We start from the raw sequence: 13,943 nt of genomic DNA, 5'->3' as shown, positions 1-13,943 counted from the left end.
TTTTCTATACAACCAACGGTTTCTGGGCTACAATGCTTCGAATAAAACCTGTGCCAAAAGGCATGCGCCCTTTTAGAATGTAACTCATGGGTGTAAAAAACCTCTCCACCTGTGAAAAATGCTCAGTTTGCTAAGTCAACTACGTGTGCAAAGTTTCATTCAAATCAAAAGTGGTCGATATTCGACCATCGGTCATTTCGCGCGATTTGTCTCAGGAACAGATCGACCAGTATAATTGACAGTGGAAGACCGGTCAGAGTAATAACATAAAAAGCCTTCGTTCTTTTTGTCAACATTATGGTTCGATCCCAGGCTATCATTCAAGATGTGTACTAGAACGAATATTTAAAGAAATTTTTTATTTTATTTCTTCAAATATATCATGCTAATGGAAGGTATGTGGTTTGGCAGGATAGAGCTTTATCACATCGCGCCATAACAGAAAACACAAAAGTTGGCGAACAACTTCTCGATCCGATTTGCATCAAAAATACGCAACCCAACGTATCTTCCTCAGTGTCGCTTGATCAAAGATTTCCTTGGGATTTTGAGTTCCATGGTGTACAGTGCACACTGCTCTTGTTCCGGTATCATGAAAAAGCTTCGACGAAAAACCGATTCTGAACCTTTCTCAAACATCCATTAATTTTTTTATCAATGATGTATGTATCTTCATGAGAAATAAGTCAGTTTTTCATTAAGTAAAAAATCTACCTTTTTTGACAGCAGTAGCAGTAAAAAACAAAATCCAAATTTTTTTTGTCACCCGTTACACTTATTTAGAAGACGTTAGTGAAAACAAGCCAGAGTATATGCAACACGCAACAGCGTAATAAATTGTTAATATTATAAATTCGACACGAGTAGAATTTGGTTGTCTTCCATCAAACTGCAACACGATACAACGCGGTATTTTGTTGCGTTGCTGAGAGCTCCATCGGTCCAGTTTTACATGTTTCATACATTCGTATTACATACGAAATGAAATTTCTGCATCTGCGAAACAGGAAGAATGAAAAAACTTGAAAAAAGGTGGAGCCACTTACAACATGGGTCTGAAATAAACATCGCGAACAAAAAGCGAGTCGCTGATTTTCCAGTTGAATTTTAGGATTTTTTTCACTAGTTTGCAACTGAAAACTTGAGGAAAAAATCACCGATCCCTCAAGACATTATTGTTCGAGATCTGTTTGGTGAATGCATTCGAACAGCACATGGCACAAACGATTCTACACTATAACATCCTGTTCTTAACTATAGAAGTGAGCCAGCGATTGATTGGATGCTGCGAAACTAAAACAAAAATGACTGATTTTCATCTCAACTTTAGTTTTTTTTTAATTACAATTAATTTTGGAAAAGGGCTTGTGTAAAATTGATATTCGACCTATTTTTGAGCAGTAATGGTGTAAAATTACTATTCATGATATTTTTTTTAGAGGCAGGACGATTAGTTTGATTGATCTGATGTCGTCGGCAATGTTATATTTAGTGGTTATGTCCGTACAGAGAAAATATAAACAATATCTTTGGGAAAGTTGTAGACAGTAGTTCTTCTTCTTCCAGAAAAAAAACAAACATCGTTAAAATTATCTTATGAATTAAATTTCTTGGAAAGTGCACTTTTAAAAAATATATTTTTCGGACGTAGGACTACGTCTTTGCTTTCTATACTGAGGAATAATCAGTAAAAGCAAAAAAACTGGTTTGATGTTACGTTCGATTTTAAACGATTATTACAAACTAATGACTGATTGCATCTCAGTAACTTTTTTGTCGTTAGATAATTAAAATGGCAGAAAAATTTTTAAAGATAGTGTGCGGTATTGTTACTTTACTGCTTAGCGGTGAAAATATTATATAAAAGTTTATTTCGGAAACATAAAATTTCAAATTTCCCGAAGACAATATACTGATCGGTTTACTTGATCGTCATAGTATGTTCGGCTGATTTGTAGTTAATATTTGATTCTTTTCATAACAAAAATTCACTGTAAAACGAAAAATTCAATTTAATTTCTTCGTGATCAAACAGCCAAAATGGGCTTTTTAAGATATTCAATTTATAATTTTTTTTTTCATGAAAAAAACTGTTTTTACTATGTAGGGCAACAGGAATAGCCAATTCGCAAGTTAATGCACTATTTTTTGAAAAAAAAAACCAGAATTTTTCGACATAAATACCTGCCCTATCCTATTATTATTATGGGTTAAGTGTCTCTTTTGACGTACACCAATGCAATTTATTGGGAAATATCCTAGAAATATTAAAATTTCTACGAAGTACTAAAACATGTTTTGGACCACCAAGACTTTTTTTTAGCTCATCTATATATTCTGAACCGTTTGTTAAATCATTCCGGATTAACTATAATTTAGATCAGCGGTTCTCAACCTGAATGAGTAATGGCGGACAAAGCAATTTTTTCAAAATACTTTGTTTGATATTCAAACCTGCTCTTAAAACATGACTGTAGCAATCGAACAAATCCTAGTTCAATTTGAAACCAAATTAGACTACCACAACATGATCTACTACTATTCTCTCCCACTCTGCGAGAACATTCCAAGCCAAGGGGTACAATTGATTTGGAAAATATCGCCAAGGGGTACGTGAACAAGAAAAGGTTGTGAACCGCTGATTTAGATTATTATCGGTTCCTTTAGAACAAAAAGAATTTGAGGAGGACATTCTCCAGCCGTGAAGTTATCGCAATTTTAGGCACCCGAAAATGAAAAGATTGAGTTTATAGAGGTTTTGCGGGCATTTTCAGCCAGTTACTACCATTAGGCATTACTCCCGTTAGCCTATATTTTTCTGGGATGACAAAAATACTATGGCAAGATGTATAAATTACGTAATGCAAAAAATCCAATTTATTCACGCCCACAGCCTCATGTAACAACATGTGGTTTCTTACTTTTCTTCATATCCCACCTCCATAATCCTTGTTATATTTTCGCAGTGATTCATATAACAAAAATACTAGAATTCCACTTCCCTATGTAACAATTCGTAACGCTCCTCTATAAGTGTTACGTAATTTATGGATGCCTCCTATCTACGACTCTACCGATGACTCCAGTCAAACAAACTGCTCTGGCTTAAAAAAAAAAAAAAAATTAGGTTTTTCACGAGCCTCGTTCAAAATTTAGTCGTGACATCTTTAGCTCATACACAATAATTCTGATTAGGTATCACACGCCCCTATCAAATTTCAGTTGCTTCTAACGTAAACCACGATTTTGTTTGAAAATTATGAACAATATCTTTTAAATTTGCGTGGAATATGATGGAGTTTTCTTCATATGCGATTCGACATTAAGTTTTTTTACTGTCTAGTAACATCTATGCAAAGCTCCAACAAAAAAAAAATAAAATTGTCCCTTGTAGATTGAAATTGCTAAATAATAATAAAATCTACTAATAAATATGGCCAGAAAGTAAACCAAAATAAAATGAAAATGGTAGACAAAGTACAAAAAGTAATAAAATAATTGAAGAGGCTGTTAATGAGACACGACCGTGAGGTTAATCCTTTATCAGTCCTAAGAAATCGAACGATAAATAACTCATATACACTTTTTGTTAAAAAGAAATAGTTGTAAAAAATGGAAAAAATAGTGTTTTGACTAATGTCAAAAACGTTGGCGGCAATATAGTTGCCACTGCCCAAATTCCGGCCATGGCTGCAAAAGTTGTAGAGGTCAACTTCCGGTAGGCGTGTATTTGTGGACTAGAGCGAGTTAAACAACAACAACAACAAGAAATCGGTTATAAAGCCAAATCTTTTACAGCCGGCGTGTGCCAAGGAGGAAGGCTCTGATGGGTCGTAAAAATGAAGGAAAGCCGTTGGTAACTGACTAAGTTCTAAGTAAATGAATGTGGACTATTTTCGTGACGTTCTCGATGTTTTTTCGGCGCTAGGTGCTGCATTCTGGGATGACAGAAGAGCCAACCTGCAGTAGAAAAAAGAAACTTCAAGAATAACTCTTGTAATGGATCGACGGCTCGTACCCAGACAAGGAGCTTTAATTTCACGTTGAAAGTTCTTCAACCCACATTGACGGTGAAAAAATAAAACTATCCTTAGTCTGTCGCCAGGATCCTTGAGAAAGGAGCTGTTCGGGATAGCACATTGCACCGGAATGTATGCAGGAGGCGGTACAACATACACACGTTCAGATGACACAGACAAGATCGTAGCGAAGGGATGGAAGTTCTTCGCTTCCAAGTTGCACTCTTGCTTTTCCATCATCCATGTGAGATTCAGATTCAAAGCCAGTCTTCTGGAAGCCAACAGGAAAGCCAAACGAATGCCTGGCATGAGAATAAGCGAATTAATCTAATTACGAGGTGTTGATTTTTCTGATTGAAATTTTACCAACGCAAGCTCTATGATAAGTTGGAAATTGTTTGACCTAACTCATTTGAGGAGCGCTAAAAGCAAATGCCGTTGCAGTCGAAGAAGATTATTCAATCATACACTGTAAATTATAGGTTCGCTTGTGTGCCAAAAAGTCTCACTAGACTAGTAGTTTAAATTTAAGAAAGAAAAACACTAATTTATTAATATCATTCGGAATGTGGCGCCCGACTTTTAGCACACTCACTCACAATTCATGATTATGTACTAGTATTTCAGATTAGGTAAAGTTATGCAATTTGATCGGGGATCGTACGGAACTGGCACACTTCTAAACTGAGTCACTATTGCCAATTTTGCCGAGAGTGTGCATCCCTGAGCTGGTCGATGATGCATTGAAGAGTTTTCCGTTCGTATTATATATCCACTTTTCTTAACGAGTTTCTTCCTGAACGGTTTAGGATACACACTCATTCCGACCGGGATGAATCCACGTGCACATACGTGCAAAGAATTAGAAAGGTTCAAATATCCATCATCAAATCGCTTTACCGTCTCGTTTACAGGTTTCCAGAGTTAAAACCAGCGTGATAGAAGCATCCTACAGAAAAATTGATAGCCAGCCTTGTTTAAGAGCTAATCAAATTAGCTTCATGATGCATATTTATATGAACGTACCTTTCTGAATAAACTGAAAGGCCAATGTTAAGCCTTATTCAATCTCGGAGGTCGGTACGGTCGGTTGGTCGGTGAAACGCATCCTGGCTTGCATGCCGAATCAGTGTAAATTCCGATGAGCCAAGGGGCAGCGCCGCCAGCTAGCCGGAAGAAAGCATCCGGGCATTCTTTAAACTCATTACACACCAATTATACACCCCCCTCCCCCCTCTGTCGGTGCCCGGAAGGATTGGTCAGCTTGTGTTTCGGTGTTTTGCATTCAGTGAATTTCAATTTTAACGATGGATATTTTAGTGCTCCATTAGCCTAATGACCAAAATGAAACCATTATGGAATTGTGCCATCCTCTGGGGCAGAGGATATCGAAGGGGATCTTCCGGAGTGATTTACTGCTGTCGCTGATCGAATTTGCGATAATCACCGCTATTGTGAAGTCAGCCTCGGGTTTTTATATGTTACTTAGGTTCTATGCTATTACATCATTTAAGCATACATACACAAGAGAGTTAAAAGACTCGTTATTTGAAGAGTGTTTATGGAATTGTGGAAAATTTTCACATAAAAATAATGACTTTGTAATTTTTTTGTAGAAAAAAAGCAATTTAATTCATGAAATTTTATTTAGTGTTAACAAAAGAAACAAAAACTTGAAAAACACGAAAAAGATTTTATTCAAAAAAAAATCTAGTAAAAGTGATGGCATTGTAAGGACGAGTTTTAGGATATTGTATGGACTAGACATAAAAAAGTTACAGAATTACGAAACCAATATGTTCTTGAGAAAAGTAATTTTGATTGGGGGATGGATTAAAATCCGTTATTTTGCACTGCTCCATTGGGACTGTTGTTTTTGGATTTATATTGCAAAAAATTGTTAAGCTGATTCGTGGTTATATGATATGAGATAGAATTATGATCATTTAAACTTCAGCCAATACCTGATAATTTCTACCACCCTCTCCACAACCGAACCTTGAGGTCAATAAACTTAGTTCAAAAGGTGAGCCGTGCATTTCATCGATAGTCTCGAGGGGACGTTGATTGCGTGTCTAGTCGAAGCCTGTGGTATTCATTGCACACTGGCGCGAGCGCAGCGCTTTCCCTACTAGTACTGCTGTCGCCAGCCTGTCAGCCGTCACCGTAGTCGAAGCGCTACCCTGAAGAAATGGGGCTTTAGTACCATCTCCCATGTACAAACAAACAAATCCTTAAGTTGATTTTCTTGCCGTCGCCATCGGTGCCACTGTTGGCCTGCTTTCACTCCCTCGTGTCGCTCCGAACCGAAGTTTCTATCCAAAGGGGAAACTGCTTCTACCCTTCTTACATCAAAGAAAAGTTGTGAATCCGCTTCGAATTGGTTCTTCAAAGCGAAGGTGGTATTTACTCCTCCTTTCTCTATGGGCGGCGGCGGCAGAAGAAAAAGGGTTCACTTTGCAATCGAGTAGACGCGTCGCTAACGAAGGCGGTTATTTTTCAAGCAACACAAATAAGCAATTGGGTTGGTTAATGTGTTGATACAATACATCATTCTCATAGTCCGAAAGTTCAGTTTATTCCTACTCTAGAGTTTAGGCAAATTAAATAATAAATCACTTGTCAAAACGTTTTAACAAGCAAAGGCTTCACGTGACTCAACCTAATTAAGCGCTATGAAGAATTTTGTAGTAAACGAAAGAATTCCACACTGCAAAGTATTTTTGCCTGCGTAGACACGTAGCCGGCACGGGAAAACGTAATTAAACAAAATCATACCATATCTTGACTTATAAAAGAAAATTTGTCAACTTGCCCCACAGCGGTGGGAGTGAGGTACAGGTGAATTAGATGAAAATTACTTGCGGTGTGTGGGTTGGTGAAGTTTTGTTTAGATTGTGGTTAAATTTAGTGCTTGTAAAGCGACTTGTCGGTGGCAGTAAATGAAAAAGGTATCAACAGAAGAAGGCTTTCCATGATATGTTTCAGAATTATTTGTGTTAAAACGTTTAAACTCGGTGCAGGGTGTAATTACTTACTGTAAAGTATAAAGTTTAATTAGCAAAGTGATAGGATCAAATCAAAATATTTAAATAAAATTTCTTTACGAAAGTTGTTAATTTTTCGTTTATGGCTTCGAACCCATGAAAGGAGATTGAACCCCAAAGAAATGGAATTATTCAACATTCAATGAAAATTTGGAAAATCTTTAACCTTTTAAAATTTTTGTTCTTTCAACATTCAATGTATAGTCACCCCAAAAAGTTGAAATTTGCTAGATTCGAAGATGCTGTTCTGAAATGACTTTAGAAACATCCCAAACAAAAAATCTAAAACTAAAACAAAATGCAATGAACAACTTAGACGAGCTTGTTACATGAATATAAGATAAACGTTAGGTAGTGAATTGATCTGGATTTACAGCGATCGACGCGAGTACTACTTATGTCTTGCATTAGTAGAGACTAGAGAATGATGAGTACAAAAAACAGCGAATAACGTTTCGAAATGAGTTCATACGACTGTTATCCTCACGTAGTTTAGGTGCCTTTTCAAAAATTTATTTTACTACATGTTTTGAAGCTAAAGAGTGGTAGCCCCTTTTATGTTGCTTGTTAAGAGGTTAGTTTACCCAAGAATTTATAAACGTTAGTAAAAACGAACGGCATGCATGAAGCCATTTGAAAAAGTTTTCATTAGAGGAATATTTTTCCTCTAGAGTGCCCACTTTGGTTTGTTCAAAAGAGTTTTAGGCGTTAGAGTTGTATATCTAGGAAATTTATAAAAAAAAAATCTGACCATTGTTTTTAAATCACTTTTTGCTTTTAACCCTCTAGTGCCCAATGCCGCATTTTGGCGGGCTTCAGTCAGGCCTTCAAAAAGGTTCGATAAATACTTAAAAAGTGTTTATAATGATTCATAGTGATTTTACCAAAGCCCGTCTAGAAATTAACTTGAGCACTAGAGGGTTAATTTCTTTTCAGTGTAGGATCTCAAAACAATTCTTCCAATAAGTTTAAGTGAAAATTCAGACGATTTTGTAAAAGTCATTCCTTTCCTCTAATTCTAAATTATCGTTCTTCCCGGAAAACACAAAAAAGTTTCGTAAAAAAAGGTGAACTAAATTTGTTTTAAATCTTTTTTTGTTCTCAAAATAAAACTTAATTTTCAAATGATTTATTAACAATCATTTTAATTTTTCATTGAAGGTTCAGACAATTCAGTCATCCCCGGACAACTTTTCTCTCTCTCTTTTTCTTATCCTTATTCGGATATATCGATAAAGGAAAATAACTTCAGCTATTTTCATATGTTTATATGAATATGCGTAACTAACCGGCGAACCCTGATGTCAGAAGATTGTAAAAATAAGACGAACACACAAGGTAACCAATTTGAACAGTACATGTTTACATCAAGCAAATTGAGAGAATGAGCAGAGACAGGTTTTGTTCTTAAAATTGCACCTGAAGTAGTCCACGCTCCTCTGAAAATTAATGCTGTTCGATCATTTCAGCTTTCGGTGAATTATTGTTCAGTTGTTTCCTTTTGATAAAAAGGTTATTTTATGAATTCTGTAACAATAACTTTGCTAAAGTTGGAACTTGAACGACCGCAAATTTCATAGTTGCTCCTCCGTGATTGATCTAAGCTAATGAAATTGTACAAAGAACAACCGTTACATGACTCATTTGAGAATAAATACACTAGCTTCAATGTACCACAATTCAGTATTTTTCGCTTTGTGTAGATCGATAACGACGCCGGCTACGTTCTTACTGTGGCACAGTAGGGCAAATTGGTCCGTTGGTGCGACAAAACCTCATAACTCCTAAACAGTTGTTTCCACAGTGTTCATGTCTTCGGCAAAGTTTTTCACCATAAAAGCATCTTTTTGAAAAATATATTCAGGCAGCTTTAATTTTTTGTCTACAGATGGCGCCGACTTCTATCTTCTGAATAAATGGTGCTAGCCATTTAGTTTCTTCGGGAAAGTTGTTTATATCTTCAATTGACATGAAGTTGTCGAAAACATTTAAACTGTAGGACTGACGGTTAACGAGATATAACTTTTTTCATTATTCATAAACCCAAAATTTCAGTAATAAATTATAACTGGGACTTGAGTACATATGTTTCACTTTCAGATATATTCGAACTTTCGAGTCATCATGAAATAAATTATTGACAGTTTGTAATTTATTTTGCATAGTTTTTTGTCAACCTATGATGTGTCTTCTTTTTTGAGAAAGAATATAAAATATAATTTCAATGTTATTGTTTGTGACAAAATATTTCAAGTAGGAACATTGTTCAATTGAAGATTAGTTGATCCCGTTCCCTTTATAAGAGCATCTCTTGTTTAATTTCATTCCATTCAACAAGAATACTGTACGCTTACTTTTGTTTAAAACACTGTTCACCCAATAACAAACAGTTTCCTAGTACTAAAAGTTATTTCCGAGGGGTCTTCATACTATGGACGTCAGTTTTGAAAGACCCCCGAACACAATTATGGTCGTGTTGCATACACCGGAATTCAACGAATCCTATTGTAGGAAAAACATCGATACGGACACTGCTGATTAACGATTTTTAACATGAATTAACATGAAAACAATCGTTTCGAAAACTCAACTTACTCGGTAAGTCGTAACTGGTAGCAGCTGGTTTTTGGTTTAGTACTAGTCAATACCTTGTATTTTAGTTCTATAATAGTGTCATAGCAGAACGACGTAGAACTTTTTGTTTTTCATACAAAACTACACCTATTTTCAACAAAACTGTCTTAATATCACAGTAGCTCTTAGTTAATTCTCTATTTTAAGAGAATCATATGAGTTAGCTAATTGATTCCTAAGTATTTGCATGCCCTACTGGAAAATACCTGGGAAAATTTTTTTTTCCATTTTACAAGCCTTCTAAATCCTCACTTTCACAATATCATAGCACATTTCCTAAATTATTTTTTAAAATAAATTATCACGATTTCCAGCCGACAACATGTCTACTGCAAGTAGAAAATAAAATGAGGCTTGAAAACTGAATTTTGTTTTTTTTTTGAGTTTTGTCGCGACTTTTCTGGGTTCTGCTCCACAGTAGGGAAGAAAAAAAGAAAGTCTTACAATCTTCGTTGCTAGAAACTGAGTTTACCTTTGCATCTCCAACGGTTGTTACGAAAACGAAGGTTACTTAGTTATAGTGACGGATTTTTATACTTTTACCCTTCTCACTACACGCTTATAAACTCTACTGCTCTTCTTTACCAGCCTCGTTAGTTACTCCTTGCAGGCATCGGCAATTTTAATTGCCTGGAGGGGCGAATTCTCGTTCAATTTTGTGCAACTTTTTTTTAGTTCAGCGAGAGTGAAGGTTCAATGTAGGTTGAAGGAGGAGGGGGGATGACTTGATTATGTACTCATGCGTAGAAATCCCTCACAACGAACGGTCCAGGATTCTAGTAAAATATTCAAACTCATGACCAATCGTCTGTCAAAGTGAACTCTGTAACCTTGAGACTACGAACCTGGGTAGATCGATCACGGCGCCGGCTACGTTCTTACGGTGCATCGGGGAAGGAGAGAAGACAGTGTTATAATGGTTGTTGCCAGAGATCGAGTTTACTTCTGCATTTCTAACAACTGTGATGGAAAAGAAAGTTGTTTTGTCACCGTGGTAAGTGACGAATTTTTATACGTTTACTTTCTCTCTACGCTTTTAACACTATTGCTCTTCTTTACCGAGCTTCGTTAGTTGCTTCTGCCATGTACCGGCAATTATAATTTCCTGTGTGTCGAGTCGGACTCTATTTTGAAATTTAGTTGAGAGCACGGCTACACTTTGACCCTTGGGTGGGAGGAAGCCTGAGAATGAACCCATACGTGAAAGTCCCTCTGAAATCGAACGGTTCTATAACTTTTGCAGAAGAATAAAATATTTTTTTGTTTTTTGCACTTCACAGTCAGACGAACTGATTTACTATTATAGCGGGAAAAGCACTACATTTTCTCAGTGCTGGAAAAGCTCTATTCTTCCCACTAACATGATAATATCTCTGAAATACCATTCCTATGAAATTTTGTACATACTTTTGTCTTATGAACTTTGAAGTATTATTAACTTAAGAGAGTCTCCTCATCAATCAGCTCTAAAAACTTATTTTTCATATTTTTTTTTTCAAGATGAATAAAGTGAAACAGAGAAATAATCGTTCGCATTGATTTAAAGTTAAGTTTGAATATGAGAAAAAAATTGATAGAAAAAAGTTGAAGAGGTTGTGTGTGAGACACGAGCATAAGGGTAACGTAGAATTACAACAGCCTGTTAGTGAATTTCTTGCAATGGATAACGAAATCCACTCAACTATGATTGATCAATTTGATCAATTTGAAGCGATAAATTTCCGTAAGAACTTTTTTTCAACTGTTTTTTTTTCAAGATTGGTCGGAAATAATATTGAAGGTTGCTAAAACACAGTTTTTAATTCATTATGGACCAGGTGTTCGATTAATCGAACATTACTTTAGAATATTTTTCACGCATGACTGAAATGAGATAAATCTATTCCGTTTTTTGAATATGATAGCTTAAAATGTTAAGTACAAAAAAACCTACCGGGCACCCATCCTCTCCCATTCTGTAGGGAGGGGAGCGTTTCGCGAAAATGTGTTCAAAACACAATTTTACAATAATTGTTTTAAAACAGAAAAAAACAATAGACAAATGACAGATGACATTGTTTTTTTGCCATTTATCAATTCTCTGCAGGCATACTTTTTTCCCGCTTAAGCCCACTGTGTAAAACGATCAGTTGAAAACTCGGTTGTGGAAAGTCGGAAAAAAAAATTTCATATTTTTTTTTTTTTGATTAGAACAATACAAGCCCGCATCATTAAAATCATGTTCGATCACACACAGAAAAGCCAACTGACGCTGATACCGGGTTCAAGTCCCGTCGGGATGCGGTATATTTTTCCAAATCTGTATCGTATTTCCAGTTCGCTTATTTTTCGCTTGTCCTGCTGCACACATTGTCTGCCTTAATGAACTTGAATGTCAAAGGGTAAAAGCCGTGGTTAAAAATAGAAATTAGTTCGAAAAAACACTTTTGTCTAGTGCGTATTTTTTTTTTTTTTCAAGTAAAAAGGGTTTATCCCATGTCAAAAAAATTCTTTGGTCAGCATGTTAACATTTGGGCAGCCAATAAGAAATTCACTCAGTGTAATTTTTAAGGAGCCAAAAGTTTTCATTAGTGCCTGAGAACACCAAAATCGGATAATATGTTCAGTTGAAAGGTGTGCCAGATTGTCATATTTCATACATAATAACAAAATACTTACACACGCATACACTAAGGCACACATACACACTCATACAGAAATTGCTCATTTCGTCGACCTGATTTAAGTGGTATAAAAACTTGTTCCTCCACAGGTTGATTTTAAATTTTCAGTTGAATGTCCCATGTAAAAAATAATCTCTGATCAATATCTTAAAATTTAAGCCACTATTCCAAAATCCGCTCGGTTGTATTCTGGGAGAGTGCAGCAGTTTTTATTCTCGCCTAAGAGCATCAAATCTTATCTTTAATACTTGCCACATATTCTAAATAAAATGATCAAGTACAATGTATCTCCTTTGAAATTTTTAACTCTGGTAGTAGTAATCAACTAAGCGCCTCCATTTATACACATGAAAGGTGGAGGATTTGTACTTGGTGTGTTGTGAACTACGTAGGGACAACTGAAACCATATTTTTAAATTATACGTGATCTGAACTTGAATTCTGTAGGTTATGAATACAATTTGGGTACCTTCTCAACAAGTTTCACAGTTAATTTGTGCGTTGATGTGCTCTGAAGGTAATTGCCATTTGAGTAGACGTACAAGAAGGTCAGAATATCCTCCAGGCTACGGAAGGACGAAAAGGCAAGACTCTACTCCCCGTGCTGGTCGCGTTGGTAGTGCCATGAACCCATCACAGTCCGTTGAACGCTTAACCATGTCTGCGCTGGTTCTACTCTATACACACCTCCATTCTGATAGTCAACATAACACATGTTCCATACCTGCAGAGAAGGCAGAAATTTGTTTCCTCTTATCCGCATGTCCCCGTTGGCTATGCAGATGGTTGTTGTTTGACGTCCGCCGCCGCTGTTGTTTCCAGCAAGCTTCCGTTTCGCGCCACGTGGCTAGATTACTTCCGATTAGCTACCGATATAACCTTGTTTACATCCTCGTCGCCACCTCAACGGTAGGACGAGCGAGTGAACGTTGACAGGAAACCGTCTGTCTGTCATCCCGGTGCACTTTACAGCTCTGATTGACACTGGATCCTTTTAACGCATTTTAGCTTCAAGTGCTTCAGGTGATTGAGATTTGAATCTTTACGGATAACTTGGCTTATGAATAATTATAGGTTTTTCCGGTGTCTATCAAATTAGTACGACAACTTTTGCCATCTTTTAACAAATGTTCTGCCTGAATTGTAAATTTAAAAATAAGATCTAACGCTATCTTCTAGTTTTTAATTCCTATGCCGACGAAACCAAAAATTCAAGTAGGTTAGGTTAAATTCTGTTTAAACAAGCGATTGTCACACATGCCATTGGGCTTCGTTCTAATGCTGACCTCTCTCCGGTTGTCTAGGTTGCATCAACTATTAAGCCCGTTTTACTATTTCAGTCTAAGCTACCAGACCGAGCAGACAAAAACTTGCTCATCGCACTGTGCTTGGTTCGTTTTGTCTTTCTACCTTAGAAACTCTCTACCGAATGCATTCTATATGGTTTCATGCTGAAATCTGAGATGGAAAAACTTTTCCCTCAATCACGCATTGTTAAAGAAGACATTCGTGGCATCCAAGAAAAAGTTAATAATATTAGAAAATTGCTTCGACGGTAGTCATGTTTTCCCAGTCGCTGA

The 13,943-nt window shown here is 36.3% G+C and overlaps 1 protein-coding gene across 1 annotated transcript in view; it reads left to right on the top strand.

The window, feature by feature from the left end:
- Window positions 1-13,943, top strand: part of LOC129721591 (ras-related protein Rap-2a) — a 273,953-nt gene that overhangs the window by 235,718 nt on the left and 24,292 nt on the right. The gene's annotated exons all lie outside the window — the stretch shown is intronic.

Source organism: Wyeomyia smithii, chromosome 2 (assembly GCF_029784165.1).
Source record: "Wyeomyia smithii strain HCP4-BCI-WySm-NY-G18 chromosome 2, ASM2978416v1, whole genome shotgun sequence".
NCBI lineage: Eukaryota > Metazoa > Arthropoda > Insecta > Diptera > Culicidae > Wyeomyia > Wyeomyia smithii.
The sequence above is the reverse complement of the archived record's forward strand: the minus strand, read 5'-3'. Positions and strand labels throughout refer to the sequence as shown.